This window comes from Hemitrygon akajei, chromosome 30, assembly GCF_048418815.1.
Source record: "Hemitrygon akajei chromosome 30, sHemAka1.3, whole genome shotgun sequence".
In the NCBI taxonomy this organism is placed as follows: domain Eukaryota; kingdom Metazoa; phylum Chordata; class Chondrichthyes; order Myliobatiformes; family Dasyatidae; genus Hemitrygon; species Hemitrygon akajei.
Genome location: NC_133153.1, coordinates 38,642,846 through 38,659,954, shown reverse-complemented (window position 1 = coordinate 38,659,954; position 17,109 = coordinate 38,642,846).

Here is a 17,109-nt window from a genome sequence, read left to right as displayed (position 1 = left end):
GGATGAGACATTTAAACACACCAAGTTTTGCTGGAAGAGAAGTTCCTTAGGCACTTGATACAGTACTGTGCAAAACTCTGAGGCATTTATATATAGCTAAGTTGTGTAAGTCAGTACGATAGTAATTCTATGTATCGCAGTCTACCGTTGCTGCAGAAAAAACAAATTTCATGACATATGTGAGTAATGATAAACCTGGTCCTGATATGGGTCTCTATTGTGGACTGAGAGTGGGAAGGGGGCAGGGAGAGGGGTGGGGAGTGGTAGTGGGAGGAATCAGAGAGACATTCTGTAATGATCAATAATCCAATTGTTTGGAATCAAATGACCTTGCCTGGTGTCTCAGGGCTGGGTGTAGCTACACCCACACCACCCCCACCCCACGCACACCCCTCCCGCAGCACTCCACCCTCACCATTCCCAGCATCCTTTACAAACGCTCTCCACTCCACGTTGACAAATACAGAACTGTGCACGGAGCCAAAAAATGAAGGAAGAAGATCAGGGAATGCGGGATCAAAGTATTCTAGACATGTTGGGTTTACTACTGAGGCTTGATGTTGAGCTCCTCCAGCAGATTGTGTTTTAGGCCATTCAGTCCCTTTTCATCTGGTCTCCCATTCAATAAACCATAGGAACTTTGAACAGCACATTACAGTATAGCAGTACAGCCACTTTAGCCCATGATCTTGTGCTGAATTGTGAACCTACTTGAAGATCAATCTAACCCTTCCTCTTACCTAACCCTCCATTTCTCTTTCTTCCCTATGCCTATTTAAAAGTTTTTTAAATGCCTTTAATACAGCTGCCTCTACCACCACCCCTGCCAGCATGTTCCACACACCTACTATTCTCTGTGCAAAGAAAATCACCCCCTACATGTTCCTCCAATCGCCTTAAAATTATACCTCTTGTATTAGTCATTCCTGCTCTTTGAGACTTACTGGCTGCCCAGTTTATCTATGCCTCTTATCATCTTAGACATCCACACCTGACTCTGTGCCTGAGACCAAAACATGAATCTACTTGCACAATTTGCATAGACTGTGGACTGAAGCTTTCTCTTTTATCTTCTCTGGCAAATGTAGCTAAATTAGCATTTAAAAACAAGTTTTCCTTTTGACCTTCTCTATCTGCCAGGTTTGTGCTTTGTTTTCTGTTTCTTTTCTTTCTTATTTCCCTCCTGTTTTTCTCATGTTGATCATTGTTGGCTTCCAATGTACGGTTGAGTTAAAATGAAAACCATCTTGAAAGATGCCACAGGTCACGTGATGTACATTTACTCACTCTTGAAATTCTGAGAGAAACCTCTGGCAGGCAGGTGGAATATGGCCCGATGACCCCCTGGGCTTGTGAATTGGTGAGACCGGCGTTTGGGGCCTAGTATTCCGGGTCCCGTCATCGGCGATTCCTATGGTCAGTGCCGAGGATCAAGGCTGAGGCCTGTTGGCCGGCGCCTCGGTTCTGTGACCTCACTGGGGTAGTCAAGGGCCCAAATGCATGTCCATGTCCAAATCCAAGGGTGACCTACAGGCTAGCGGAGGGAAGAAGCACCTTACACCAACTCATGAGGCGAGTAATTCAATGGAAGCGGAAAGTTGGTAAACTGAATTTACTTCTTCCTATAGATGCTGCCTGGCCTGCTGCGTTCCACCAGCATTTTGTGTGTGCTGCTTGAATCACTGAAGTTTCAACTCCAGGCTGTTAATCTGATCGACCAATCCAGTTAGCACCCTCCCCCCCTTTCTCTATCACTGTAATGCACTGAAAACACTTTAAACCACTTTTTATAATGTAAATATATGGGTGGTATTTACATATTTATGCACATTTTATTCCATATCTATACTTCAATTTCTAACTTTATTTTTATATACTTAATTCTTTATGCTTTCCAATTGTTGAACGTTGTTGTTTTTTGTTGCATGTCACACACTGACCAAAACACCACGGCAAATTTCTAAAACATTTAATGTAAATGGTGAATAAAGTTGATCCTTGAAGTCGATATGTCATGAAATTTGTTGTTCAGTGGCATAAAAATTACTGTCACAGTAAAAATAATAAATACAGCAGATAGATAAATAACATGGAAGAGAAGTAGGAAGGTAGTGCCCATGGATTGTTCAGAAATCTGATGGTGGAGAGGAAGAAGTTGAGTGTGGGTCTTCAGGCTTCTGCCTTGCTCCTTCCCAATGACAGCACTGTGGAAAGGGCATGTACTGGATAGTACTTACTTACTGCCCGTTATGTCACTGGTGCTTAGGGCAGCAATGAAGGCCCTCCATCTCTGGGCATCCTTTGTTGTGTCAGTAGCTGCTTCTCGGTTTTCACTACTGTCAGTCATTCAGGTCCCGGGCGGAGACTCAGGAATGCCATTGCACTCAAATGTAACAATTTTGTTTTGCCATTCTGGGTTGTTAGCCCTGAGAGGTCCTGGATACTGAAAGTTCTAAATGCTGGATGCCATCTCTTGAGGCACTTCCTTTTGAAGATGTCCTCAATTTCCTGAGCCGAGGAGGCAATGGACGTAACTGGAATGAATACAGATGGGAACAATAGTCAGTATAGAAGTTGTGGGCCAAAGAGTCTGGTTCTGCATTATATGACTCCCTAACTCTACAGCACCAAATACACTTAATGCTTCATTGGTTTTGAATTGATTTGGTACATCTTGGGATAATGAAAGGCAGAATAGCAATGCAAAACTGTCATAATTATCCAGAATTGCCGTGGGCATGATCGCTCTTCTGTCTGAAGTTCCAGGCAAGTTAAAGCCAACATCCTTTACTGAACAAAAAGTACGAAAGGAGGAAATTTATAAAAAGTCTTTACCAAAGGAATCGTGCCAACCTGACGGGTAAAATGCCCTACTCTGTGTTTTAGCATTCAATGCTGAACATTTAAAGAAGAGGGTAACAATCCAAAAGGGCTAATTACTTGGATGGACTCTGCAAATTAACCTGTTTCCCCCACCGCTACTTAACTTGAGAGAAGATTTGGTACCGGCTGTAAAAGTAGTCAGTAAGCAGGAGAATGGGTTTGAAAGGATAAATAAAGTGGAACAGTTGTGTAGCAGGGGATTGGCGGGAGGAGCAACTTCAACACGAGGAAACCATTTCTTTGGTTGTTTAGTTTATGTTGTTTGTGAGTCGCTGTGATGTGGCACACACTGCCCGAGAGGGCGGTGGAAGCAGATCTAACAATGAAATGGGAATTGGGTAATTACTTGGAGCGAGACTAATTGGAGAGCTCTTTCAAAGTGTCAGCCTAGGCTCAACGGACCGAACTGCCTTCTCACGTTGCATCATTTCTCCGTTTCTACGAGATCAGCTGTCAGAATAGTTTCCCGAGCTGATCGATTCTGGGCTTCAAGCAATTACAGAGGAAATAGGCTCAGACTGAGTAGCCAGTTCTAAGTAATGACAGAGGCAATATAAAGTAGCTGTTCTAATTGGATTGTAAATTACGGTCGGCCTTGGAGGAGCCTCAAAAGCACAGCGCAAACCAGATGTTGAAAACCTTTTAGAAAGAAACCCAACTCTTTTTTAACTGTGTTTGTCAACTGTTAATGGTTCCCACTACAGTGTTCTGAAGCCTCTACATCCAGGACAGCACACTTTCAGAGCCGATGTATAAAGCTTTAAAAATGTCTGAATGTTTAGCAGAAGTCTGAGGAGGTACAGTATACATGAGTGCTCTTCCCTAAAGGACTAAAATAAAGGATGTGTGCTTTCTGTGGCCAGTTTCATCCATAGATACTCATTATGAGGCAATTACACCCAGTATTGTAAACTCACTGGCAGCCTGGGGGCACCTTGCGTCCCAGCAATGCTACTGTTATGGTCTGTAAAGCTTTGAAAATTGAGGGGCACTTGTTTACCGTCTAGTAAACAAAGGCACCCAGCATAACTCCTGCCAACTCAGTACAGCTTGCAGAAGGGCTGCAGACCAGCATTCTGCACGGGGACCGCCATTTCCCTTTGCTCCCTTTGAGACAGTGTGCTCTTTTTTTTTGCTGAGAATCCAGGGGCTCCAGGAATTGGCCTCAGATTCAAGATTCAAGATTGTTTATCGTCATTCTTCGGTACACGAGTGTCAAGGAGAATGAAGTGATTGTTACTCTGGATCCGATGCAGCATAAAAAATACAATAAGCATAAAAAAGACAATAAATACAAATGTAAAAGCAGTCCAATAAAACACAATGTACAAATAACTGTTGAGTGTGGACGCACATACCCAAGTCCATAAGATCAAAAGACATAGGAGCAGGATTAGGCCATTCATCCCATTAAATCTGCTCTGCTATAACATAATGGCTGATTTATTATCGCTCAACCCCATTCTCCTGCCTTCTCCCCATAACCTTTAACACCCTTACCAATCAAGAACCTATCAACCTCTGCTTATATACACCTAATGAATTGGCCTCCACAGCCGGCTGTGGCAATAAATTCCACAAAGTTCAAAAGGGTAACAATTATACAAGTGCCCCAAGAAGAGCAGGGTGAGCTGCCTAAAAGACTATCGTCCAGTAGCACTCACATCTGCGGTGATGAAGTGCTTTGATAGACTGGTTATGGCTTGCATCTCAGCAAGGACCTGTACCCACTGCAACTGGTTTATCGCCTCACTAGGTCTATGGCGGATGCAGCCTGAGATCACCTGGACAATACCAATACTAACAACAGGCTGCTGTTTATTGACTACAGCTCAACATTTAACACAATCACTCCTACAGTTCTGATCAAAAAGTACCGGAACCTGGGCCTCTGTACCTCCCTCTGCAACTGGATTCTCGACTTCCCGACCAGAAGACCATTATCTGTGCAGAATCACAAATAACATCTCCACCTCACTGACAATCAACTGGTGTTCCTCAAGGATGTGTGTGCGTAGGCCTCTGCTCTGTTCTCTCTACTCCCATGGCATGTGGTTAGGCACAACTCAAATCCCACCTATAAGTTTGCTGACAATACAATTATAGTTGGCCGAATTTCAGATGGTGATGAGAGATTGTACAGGAGCGTGAAACATCAGCTAATTGTGTGGTGTTGCAGCAACAACGTTGCTCAGTGAGACCAAAGAACTGATTGTGGACTTTCAGGAAGGGTAAGACAAGGAAAAGGGAACACACTCCAGTCCTCATAGATGGATCAGAAGTGGGAAGAGTGAGCATTTAAAAGTTCCTGGGTGTTATTATCTCTGAGGATCTAACCTGCATCCGACATAAAAAGACAAAACAGTGAAGTATTTCATTTGGAGTTTGAGGACATTTGGTGTGTCACCAAAAATATTCGATAGATGTACCATGGAGAGCATTCTATCTGGCTGTATCACCTTCTGGTGTCGAGGGGAGGGGGAACAGGGGGCTACTGCCTGCACAAGGTCGAAATAAGTTGCAGAGAGTTGTAAACTTAGTCACCTCCATCATGGGCACCAGCCTCCGTAGATTCCAGAACATATTCAAGGAGTGATGCCTCAAAAAGGTGGCATCCATCATTAAGGATCCCTGTCACTCAGGCCGTGCTTTGTTCTCATTTCTACCATTGGGGAGGAGGTACAGAATCCTGAAGGCACACACTCAATGATTCAGGAACAGCTTCTTCTCCCTCTGCCATCAGGGAGGAGGTACAGAATCCTGAAGGCACACACTCAATGATTCAGGAACAGCTTCTTCTCCCTCTGCCATCAGGGAGGAGGTACAGAATCCTGAAGGCACACACTCAATGATTCAGGAACAGCTTCTTCTCCCTCTGCCATCAATTTCAAAATGGACATTGAACCCATGAACACCACCTCACTACTTTTTTATTTCTATTTTTGCACGACTTATTTAATTTAATTAGTTATATATATACTTACTGTAATTCATAGTTTTTATTATTATGTATTGCATTATAGTGCTGCCACAAAAACAACAAATTTCACAACATATGCCAATGATATTAAACCTGATTCTGATTCTGAGATTCCCCACCCCCGGCTAAAGGAATTCCTCCAGCTCTAAAGGGATGTCTTAAAATTAGCTTATATACAGAGACTGACTGTATCACTAAAGAGGTAGTGTTGGCCTGAAGATAGGTAAGTTCCCTGGTCCTGATGGAATGCATCCCGGGGTACTGAAAGAAATGGCAGTGGTAAAGGCTTTGGTGATGATTTACCAAAATTCTCTGGGCTCTGGGCAGGTCCTGGCGGATTGGAAGATGGCAAATGTCACGCCACTGTTCAAAAAGGGATGTAGGCAAAAGGCAGGTAACTACAGGCCAGTTAGTTTAACATCTGTAGTTGGGGAAATGCTTGAAGCTATCATTAAAGAAGAAATAGCAAGGCATCTGGAAAGAAATGGATCCATCAGGCAGACATAGCATGGATTCAGCAAAGGCAGGTCCTGTTTGGCAAACTTACTGGAGTTTTTTGAGGATATAATGAGTGCAGTGGATAGAGGGGAACAGATGGACATTACTTACTTGGATTTCCAGAAAGTGTTCGATAAGGTGCCACATAAAAGACCTATCCATAAGATAAGAATGCATAGAGTTGGGGGTGATGTATTAGCATGGAAAGAGGATTGGTTAACTAATAGAAAGCGAAGAGTTGGGATACTCTGATTGGCCATCAATGGTGTGTGGCGTGCCACAGGGGTCAGTGCTGGGTCCACAACTGTTCACAATATTCATTAACGAGCTGGAAGAGAGGGCCAAGTGTAGTGTATCTAAGTTTGCTGATGACACTAAATTGAGTGGAAAAGCAAATTGGGCAGAAGATGTGGAGAATCTGCAGAGAGAAATAGATGGGTTAGGTGAGTGGGCAAGGGTCTGGCAGATGGAGAACAATGTTGGTAAATGCGAGGTCATCCACTTTGGAAGGCAAAATGAAAGAGCAGTTTATTATTTAAATGGTAAGAATTTGCAGCATGCTGCTGTGCAGAGGGACTTGGGAGTGCTTGTGCATGAATCACACAAGGTTGGTTTACAGGTGCAGCCGGCTATCAAGAAGGAAATATTGCATTCATTGTTAGAGAGGTTGAATTTGGGAGCAGGGAGGTTATGCTGCAACTGGTCAGGCCACACCTGGAGTACTGTGTGCAGTCCTGATCTCCTTACTAGAAGAAGGATATACTGGCTTTGGAGGCGGGGCATAGGAGAATCACCAGGTTGATGCCGGAGATGAGGGGGTTAAGCTATGAGGAGAGATTGAGTCGCCTGGGACTGTGCTCACTGGAATTCAGAAGAATAAGAGGAGATCTTATAGAAACATATAAAATTACGAAAGGGATAGATGAGATAGAGGAAGGAAAGTTATTTCCACTGGTAGGTGAGACTAGAACTAGGGGACATAGCCTCAAGATTTAGGAGAGTAGATTTAGGACGGAGATGAGGAGGAACTGCATTTCCCAGAGAGTGGTGAAACTGGGGAATTCGCTGCCCAATGAACCAGTGGAGCCTACCTCAGGAAATATATAAGATAATATTGGATAGAGTTTTGCATAGTAGGGGAATTAAGAGTTAGGGGAAAAGGCAGGTAGGTGGAGATGAGTCCATGGCCAGATCAGCCATGATACTATTGAATGGCGGAGCAGGCTCGATGGACCAGACAGCTGACTCCTGCCCCTACTTCATAGAAGATAGAAACTTACAGCACATCACAGACCTTCGGCCCACAGTGTTCTGCTGACCCTGTAGCCTACCCTAGAGACTGCCTAGAATTTCCCTAGTGCACAGCGCTCTGTTTTTCTAAGCTCTTTTTCTTATGTATGTATGCATGTAAAGTGACCCTAGGCAAGAGTAACTCTTCTCGGTTGCAACAGGCATATGAAACCACAGTAAGACGGTGACCGGGTCAGGGTAGGCGTGAGATATGGAGGGTAAGTGTAAAATGGCAGTGCATGGAGGATGAAGGGTGCTGAGAAACTGTGGAGAGGAGTGGCTGATGCTGGGGGGAAAGCGGTGGAATGGTTATATGGATCGGGGTGTTGATCAGCCTGACAGCTTGGGGAAAGCAACTGTTTTTGAGTCTGCTGGTCGAGGAGTAGATGCTATGTAGCCTCCTCCCTGGTGGGAGTGGGACAAACAGTCCATGAGCAGGGTAGCGGGGGTGCCATCCTTCATGATATTGCTGGCCTTCAGTGACACAGAGTGTGGTCCAGAACTCTACTCATCCCTCCTCTACCACCCTCCTCCATCTGCCTAACACCACCCTCACCTGGAACCACCTATCACTCGCCAGTTCTTGCTCCACCTCTAAATCTCAATCCAAATGAAGGATCTCGACTTTCTATTTCCCTTCACAGATGCTGCCTGTCCCGCTGAGTTTCTCCCACATCTTGTCTTTGCTCTCAATGATGGATTCCTCGGAGACTCAGAGCTTGTCTGAATGCTGAGGGTTTTTTCCAGAAAACTCAGGGAACGTGACTTCTAATTCCTGCTTTACCAGGCAATGCCCTATACGTTTCCTGGAGGATGAGAAAAGGGGGATATTTAACAATTAAACAAAACAATTGCAGGCAAGATGGAGAAATGGAACTTTAAATAAGGCAAAAAGTTCTATAGTTTCAAATGAAAGAACTTTGCCGATGTACCCTCGTCGGGTAAACAGAGAAAATTGAACAATCTTATTCCTGACCTTTACCTAAGCAGGAAAACAGGTATCCAGAACTGTCCAACACATCACCATCAAGGATATAGATACAGAAAGGTGCCAGAAAAGGGGCAGTCACACCCACCCTGCTCATAGTCTGTTTGTCCCACACCCATCAGGCTACGTAACATCCACGCCAGGACCACCAGACTCAAAAACAGATACTTTCCCCAAGCAGTAAGGCTGATCAACACCTCCACTCACTAACCCACCACTACTGTACCCGATCCTGTCAGAGTCACCTTATGTACAGACACTCCTGTGCCTAGCATCACTTTATAGACATACAATCTATGTATATAAGATATATTTATATATATTTATATATATTGTGTCATTTTTATTATTGTATTCATTATTTTATTGAGTTTTCTTTGTGCCGGAGTAAAATCTATTTTGCCTCCTTTAACTTGTGAACTGGAAAGGACATTAATCAATCTTGAACGTTGAATCTCACAAATTCAAGGCTATCAGTTCCTGAGGACACTGATAGTCACACAAATAGACCTCAGTATCCTGATTTGTGAGTTGTTAAGTGACACTCCTCTTCCCCTGTTCTGTGAATAAGTTCCCATGAAATCTGTGATTCCCGGGTAAAGCAGAGAATCCCAGGTAGGAAAGCTTCTCAGGTTGGCTGAAACTAAGTTCATTCCCAGAAGACGAATGTTGTTGTCCACTCACTGCAGTGGTGAACGTGTAAGGGTGCCTGTAACCTAGACCTGGCAGTTATATTGTCTCAATTGAATTAATGGAAATGAAATAGAACAATATATGATATTGTGCCAGCCTACTCTAAGCTCAATCTAACCCTTCCCTCCTACATATCTCTCGATTTTTCTATCATCTATTTGTCTATCTAAGAATCTCTTAAATCCCTGCAATGTTTGGGTGAAAGGGTGGACATATGCCTGCCAAAGGAGGTGTAAGGCACTCCTTCCCTCCGCTAGCCTGCGGGTCACCCTTGGGCAAGGTGTAGCACCTGTTTAGCGCCCCTGATCACATGAAGCCATGGGAGCAGGTGGTGGATGGTTGTATGACCAGCCGGTGCAGATCACAAGTCCTGGTTAAGTGACCACTGATGCCAGGCAGACAATCTCTGAAGAGTATTGATAATGGCTGGGGTCACCCATCTTGTAAAGACACTGCCCAGAAGAAGGCATTTGCTGAGAACAATCACAGCCACGGACAGATGGAAGACCGTGATCGCCCACATCATGTGACAAGGCACATAATGATGATAGTGAATGTATTTGCCTCTACCACTACTCCGAGTAATATGTTCCACACACTCAATACCCTCTGTGTAAAAAAATACCCCTGACATCTCCCTATAATCACCTTAAAACGATGAGAAAATGACACTGGCTGTCCGCTCTAACTGTGTCTCTTATCACCTTGCACACCTCTGTCGTTACCTCTCACCCTCCTTAGCTCTGCTCAACCTCTCATCGTAAGACCTTCTCTCTAGTCCAGGCAGCATCCTGGTAAATCTCCTCAGCACCCTCTCACCTGCAGTCATCACGGTGGCACGGCGAGTAGAGCTTCTGCTCCACAGTTTCGGAGACACGAGTTTGATCCTGACCGCCGGTGCTGAATGTATGGAGTCTGCACGTTCTCCCCTTGCCCACGTTGGTTTCTTCCCACATGCCAAAGTTGGTTGGCCAACTGGCTGCTGCTTGTGTCGTTAATTGACCATTCCATGTTGTCCCTTGTCAGTAGGTAAGTGTCAGAATCTGGGGATAGTAGTTGATGGGAAAGTGAGAAAGAAATTTGTTTCTTCCTTCATTTTCCCTCTAATTATTTAATCATTTACTTTAGATTAGAGTTACTGGCACCTTAAAACCAGTCGTTTCAGGCAGGTGGGGCTTATCAGCCATAGTTGGTAGCTCATCTAGAAGGAAAACTCTAATCTAAAATCTCCACTGCCTTGCAGCTATACCCACTCATGGGAAATCTAAGGGTAAACCCCGAGGGAAAAATCCAGAGCTGGGCTCCCTAAGGCAGTCCGATGTTCAGTTCAAAGCTGACTGGCAACTCCTGTGAAGCAGCAGCTGTCAAACTGTGTCATTCTCTGTCTTTCCATTGGATTGATCAGCTGCGTGGAGAGGGGGAGCCCGATGCATGGGCAATAGCATGTTCTCCATGTTGTACTGCCTTGGCTTGCATATCACGTAGACAGGTAGGACACAACGTCCATGGGTGACCCCAATGACCTCTGCTTTTTGACCTTTTCATTGAAGTCCTTACTTACTGCCTGTAGGACCCTTGAGATCTTATCCTCCTCAGTTCCACCTCCCCATGGCCTCCATTGTTCCAAGCCATTCCTCACCCCTTCAGTTTTCCAGTGACGGCAACACCCCCAATTATATCCCCTCCATCTTCCCTGGTGCAATTGTGATTCCCCGCACCCCCCCCCCACCCCCACGCGCGCGCGCGCGCACACACACACACACACACACACACACACACACACACACAAGAATGGTCATGGATGGGAGAAAGTTTCTTCCCTCAGGCCCTTAGGCTTCTGAACTCCCTGCCGCATCGCCTTTGAAGTGTTATCTGTTCGTGCCTTACAATATTTAACTTACGTACTTTAGTTTGTTATTTCTGTGTGATATATTTTATTTCTGTTATTTTGCATTACTTATTTTAACTTAACTATTTCATAGACCTATGTATATATATCTACTGTAACTCCGTTTTTTCTCTATATTTATTCACCATGTAGTGCATTGTACCGCTGCTGTAAAGTTAACAAATTTCACTACATATGCCGATGATATTAAAACCTGATTCTGATTCATGTGTATATTTTATCCTTACCTTCATAAGTTATTGTGTTATGTGTGTTATGTGTACTTCTGTGCTTTACACCCTGGTTTGGAGAAACATTGTCTTATTTCAATATACATTATATGCTTATATATGTTATATACATGTATGTAGTTAAATGACAATAACCTTGACTTGATATGCACACACACACACACACATGTGCACGCACACAGATGTACCATACATGCACAAGTACACACGCACACACAAACATTAATGTATATCATTGGGGAATCTAAACGTAATCCAATGATACTCTTGGGTATTTAATATTTCGGTAATATTTGAGTAATCTTGCATATATATTGTTTGATTAAGCATTCTTGTTTGTTTAAGTCATTCGTTATGAGTTACACGTATAAATACATGAATTGCATACGACATCACGCTACCACGATACGACTGTGTCTCGCTTTACTTAAGCTTAATGTTAGACCCATATTTCTGACTCCCGTGTCTTCCTTTGAATTAGTTTAATGTTTTGAAGTTAAGAAACTTAACAGGCACCAGAAGAGCGATCTCATAAAGCAGCCTTGAGTGGGCCAACTGAGACTGGCCCACACACCAGACAGTGGGTGAGTCAATGAGAGGTGGGCCGAAGAGCCTGTTCCTGGGCGGTACAGCTCTAAGTCACTGGCCAATCCTCAGAGATCCCTGCTCGAAGGTCGATAAATTGGGAAGGGATTCAAACCAGATCGAGAGAGTCTGCTGAAGTGCTCCGAATGCCAAAGTACACAATAATCCTTTCTCAAGGGCCTGTGGCTGGATGTGACAAGAACAGTTGAGTGGGACACTTCACGAGTCTGCTTCAGATTCTGAGGTCACGCCAAATATCTGTGACTAGTTCTGCCTTTGAATGCTTAGAATGGGGCACTGTAAGGGGGATTTTATCTTTAACAGAGGACTTGTTTACAAAGGGAACACAGAGGAGGTGGCAAAATGCCAAGGTTACAAGGAGCACGCTGAAAAAAACTTCTCCATTACAAATTATGAGAACAATGATAGATTACTCCAGAGCAACTGGATAGGACATTTTCATCATTGTCCAGTAGTCAACGAATGGTTCGTTCCCCACTAAATTCCCTGATATACTTTATCATTTAAGGTATTGGGCTAAAGTTTACCTTTATAGCACTTTGGCCTTAGGAGCTATGAGGCTAAATCTTTGCCCTTGTTTTTAAACAGCCTCTTATGATCACAGTGTGGTGTAGGATGTCAGATGTGTGGCTCAAGGGACTTAGTAAGATATAGGAGCAGAATTAGGGTGACATGGTAGCATAGGGGTTAGCTCAATGCTTCACAGTACCAGCGACCCTGGTTCAATCCCTGTCACCTCCGCTGCCTGTAAGGAGTTTATACCTTCTCCCTGTGACCGCATGGGTTTCCTCCAGGTGCTCCAGTCCCACAGTCCAAAGACCTACCAGTTGGTGGGTGAATTGGTCATTGTAAATAGTCCTGTGATTAGGATTAAATTGGGGGGGGGGGGGAAATTGCTGGGTGGTGTGGCTCGAAAGGCCAGAAGGGCCTATTCCACACTGTATCTTAATAAATAAATAGTCTATCCAGCCTTTCGAGTCTGCTTCACCTTCAGTCATCGCTGTTTTAATTTCAACAACATTCTCCTGCCTTTTTTCGCATAGTAGGGGAGTTAAGGGTTATGGGGAGAAGGCAGGTAGGTGGAGATGAGTCCATGGCCTGATCACATAGAAAACCTACAGCACAATACAGGCCCTTCGGCCCAAAAGTTGTGCCGAACATGTCCGTACTTTAGAAATTACTAGGCTTACCCATAGCCCTCTATCCTATTGAATAGCGGAGCAGGCTCGACGACCCAGGTGGCCTGCTCCTACTTCTGCTGTTCTCCCGGAAACTCCTAAACCCCCTGACCAAGGAAGTACTGATCAATCTCTGCCTTAAATAAACCCAATGACCAGGCCTCCACAGTCCTCTGTGGCAATGAATTCCGCAGGTTCACCACCTTCTGCCTGAAGAATTCCTCTGCATTTCTGTCCTAACTTATTTCAAAGTTCAAAGTAAACTTATTATCCAAGTACATATATGTCACCGTACACAACCCTGAGATTCATTTACTGGCAGGCATTCACTGTAGAAGAAAGATACAATAGAAACAATGAAAAACTGGACAGACCTGACAAGCAACCAACATGCAAACAAACACAAACGGTGCAAATAGAATAAATAAATAAACAAACAAACAAACAAACAACAAACAAATAAATAAAGGCTCTTCTTCAACGTTGCGTTTGTTATCAGGCCCTGCATTGATCAGGGTTGACCATGGATGACTATGCAGGCCAGGGCAGCACAATATGGAGAGCAAGCTGTTACCCATGCATCAGGCTCCCCCTCTACACGCAGGAACGGCAGAGACCGATACAGTTCGACACCAGTTGCATCGCAGGAGGTGCCAGTCAGCGTTGAACTCGATCTCGGACTACCTTAGGGTCTCCAGCTCTAGATTTTTCCTTGGGCTTTACTCCTGGAGCCTTCCCCATGAGCGGGTGTAGCCGCAAGGCAGCGGAGGTTGGAGATCAGAGTTTTCCCTCTCCTAGATGAGCTGCCAAGCCCATCTGCCCGAAGCGACTGGTTTTAAGGCGCCAGTAACCCGCCTTTGCCCCTTCTCCTGTCGGTAGGAACGGTTCGGCAGGCTTAGAAGTTAAGCACACGTGAAGGCCGGGAGCTAAAGCTGGTTGTCAGAGGCTATTTGAGATGCACGTCATTTAATAGGTAGTGGCAACTTATTCCTACTAACTCTCCCAGCTAGGTTAACCGTAAGGAATCTCAAGGATGAAAAGATTGCCTTTACAGTATGTTAAATGCATGTCTGAGTGACAAGCAAAAATAGTGAGGAGGATATCGAGTTTGTAAACGGTTAGAATAAGAAGGCAAGGGGTGGGGAAGCAGTACAAAGTGGCAGGTGATAGGTGATGCCAGGTGAGGGGGTGGGCATTCACCCTCCTAATCTGTCCTCCTTCCTCTCCTCCACCTTCTTATTCTGGCTTCTTCCTCCTTCCTTCCCAGTCCTGATGAAAGCTCTCGGCCTGAAACATCGACTGTTTATTCATTTCCTGACCTGCTGATTTCCTCAGGGGAGAATGGCCAGACTGGTTCAAGCTGACAGAAAGATGACAGTAACTCAAATAGCCACATATTACAGCAGTGATGTGCAGAAGGGCATTTCTGAATGCACAATATGTCGAACATTGAAGCAGATGGGCTACAGAAGCAGAAGACTATGAACAAATTCACTGTCCATTTTATTAGGTACAGGAGCTACTTAGTGAAGTGGCTACAGACTGCATACGAGTGGTATGTGAACAAATATTTTCACTATACACCCGTACAGGTGACAGTAATAAACCAACTTACAAATGCAGGTGTGTGGGGCAGAATAGAGAACAACAGCAGGCACGATGAAGAGTTGCCTGCTTATAACAAAGATGAGAAGAGATTGTTTCTCTTGACGAGGTGTGTATCCTTGGAACTCTCTATCCAGAGAGCTAGCTTACTGAATAGATCAAAGAGTGAGTTAGACAAGAGAGTCAACGGTTATGAGGAACTTTCAGGAAAGTGCTGACGCTACAAATGGGATTACAGTAGGCGACGCGGCACACAGCAGCAGCGGCCTTTCAGATCTGGTGCTACTTTAATTTAGTTTTTAAATTTAATTTTAAGGCACAGTTAGGGTTTGGGGCAATGGATAACAGAGCGACTATCTACCATCACCAGATACTGCTACAATACAGAGATCGCCCAAAATCAAACCTTCATGAAAATCTGCTGATTAGATTGCGTGACCTCGGCTTGCTGAGGGAATCGGGCCTGCAGTCCTCGGAGTCGCCTGATGCCGGTGGCCGGAGGTGGGGACATCGTAAGCGGTGTGCGAGGAAGTGGAAGCGAGGCGAGCAGACGGGAGTCCGTGCCGGGCAAAAAGCAAGCCCCAGTCAGCTGGCTCTCCCGTCCATTCTGGTCTCCAATGGACATTAAACTGGACTACATCTGTCGCAATGAAATACTCGGCGAGAGTACAGAAACGGACTGAATCACGGATACCGCCATTCAGCTGTTTGTTTATGTAACAGATTTTCCCCAAGCCATCGGACTACCAACCTACTGCCCTCTGCTGTGCCTATTGTCTTGTTTATTATTTATTGCAATGCCTGCACTGTTCTGTGTACTTTATGCAGTCCAGTGTAGGTCTGTAGTCTAGTGTAGTGTTTGTGTTAGTTTACATAGTTCAGCGTAGTTTTTGTATTGTTCATGTAGCACCATGGTCCTGAAAAACGTTGTCTCGTTTTTACTGTGTACTGTACCAGCAGTTATGGTCGAAATGACAATAAAAAGTGACTTGACTTGACTTACAGGCCTGAGCAGCATAATTGAGGACTCCTTTTCCTATTTGGAGACACAAAATTACACGAGTCAGTCCTCATTGGGGGATTTGGCGTTATCATATCAGAAGGTGTGTCTTGGGACCAGAGTGGATCTACTTTCTTGGAAGTTTGCATAGATTCAGCATGCCACCTAAAACTTTGACTAACCAGAGTGCAGACTGTTGCATCACGGCCTGGTATGAAAACACCAATGCCCAGGAACGGAAAAGTCTACAGAAAGATATGGATACAGCCCTGTCCATCACAGGAAAAGCTCTTCACGCCATTGAGCATATTGTCACGAAAAGGAGCTTCCATCATCAAGAACCCACAGCATCCTAGCCAGGCTCTCTACCGCTGCAGGAGATACAGGAGCCTTAGGTACCTTATCACCAGGCCCAGGAATTATTCTTCAGCCATCAGGAGCCTGAACTAGCTTGGGTAACTTCACTCACCTGATTCCACGGGCTACAGGCTCACGTTCAAGGGCTCTACAGCTCATGAGTCTACAAGATTTAAGATTCAAGATTGTTTAAAGCCATCTCCAGTACGCTTGTTCACAGTAATATTGATTTTTTATTGGCACAATTTGTCTTCTTTTGCACATTGGTTGTTTGTCAGTCTCTGCTTTTGTGTAGGTTTTCATAAATTCAACTGTATTTCTTTATTTTCCTGTAAATGCCCGCAAGGCAGTGGATCTCAGATCTCAGTGGATCTATGATGACAGATATATACTCTGATAATAAATGCACTTTGACTTTGAAAAGAACGCAGGTGTTGGAATCAGGATTAGATTTATTGTCGCTGACAAACTGTCATAATATTTGTTGTTTTGTAGCAATGCTACAGTGCACTATATAAATTACTGTAAGTTACAATAAAAAGAATAAATAGCGCAAAAGAGTAATATTGAAGCAGGGTTCATGGACTGTTCAAAATCTGATGGCAGAGGGAAAGAAGCAATTCCCAAATCGTTGAGTGTGTGTCTTGCGGCTCCTATACCCTCTCCCTAATGAGAGGTGAACGAGTCCTGGATGGCGAAGGTCCTTAATGATGATGGAACTCAATAAACCGGGCAGCAGGAGTGGACAGGGAAAGGGACTCAATCTGAATCGTCGACGGTCCATTCGGCTCCACAGATGCTGCCTGACCCTCCAGCATCTCCTGTGTTGTTCCTGCTCCAGTTTTGCTGTCTCTCCACCCCCTGAACAACCAACTCATCCCTGGCTTGCTCT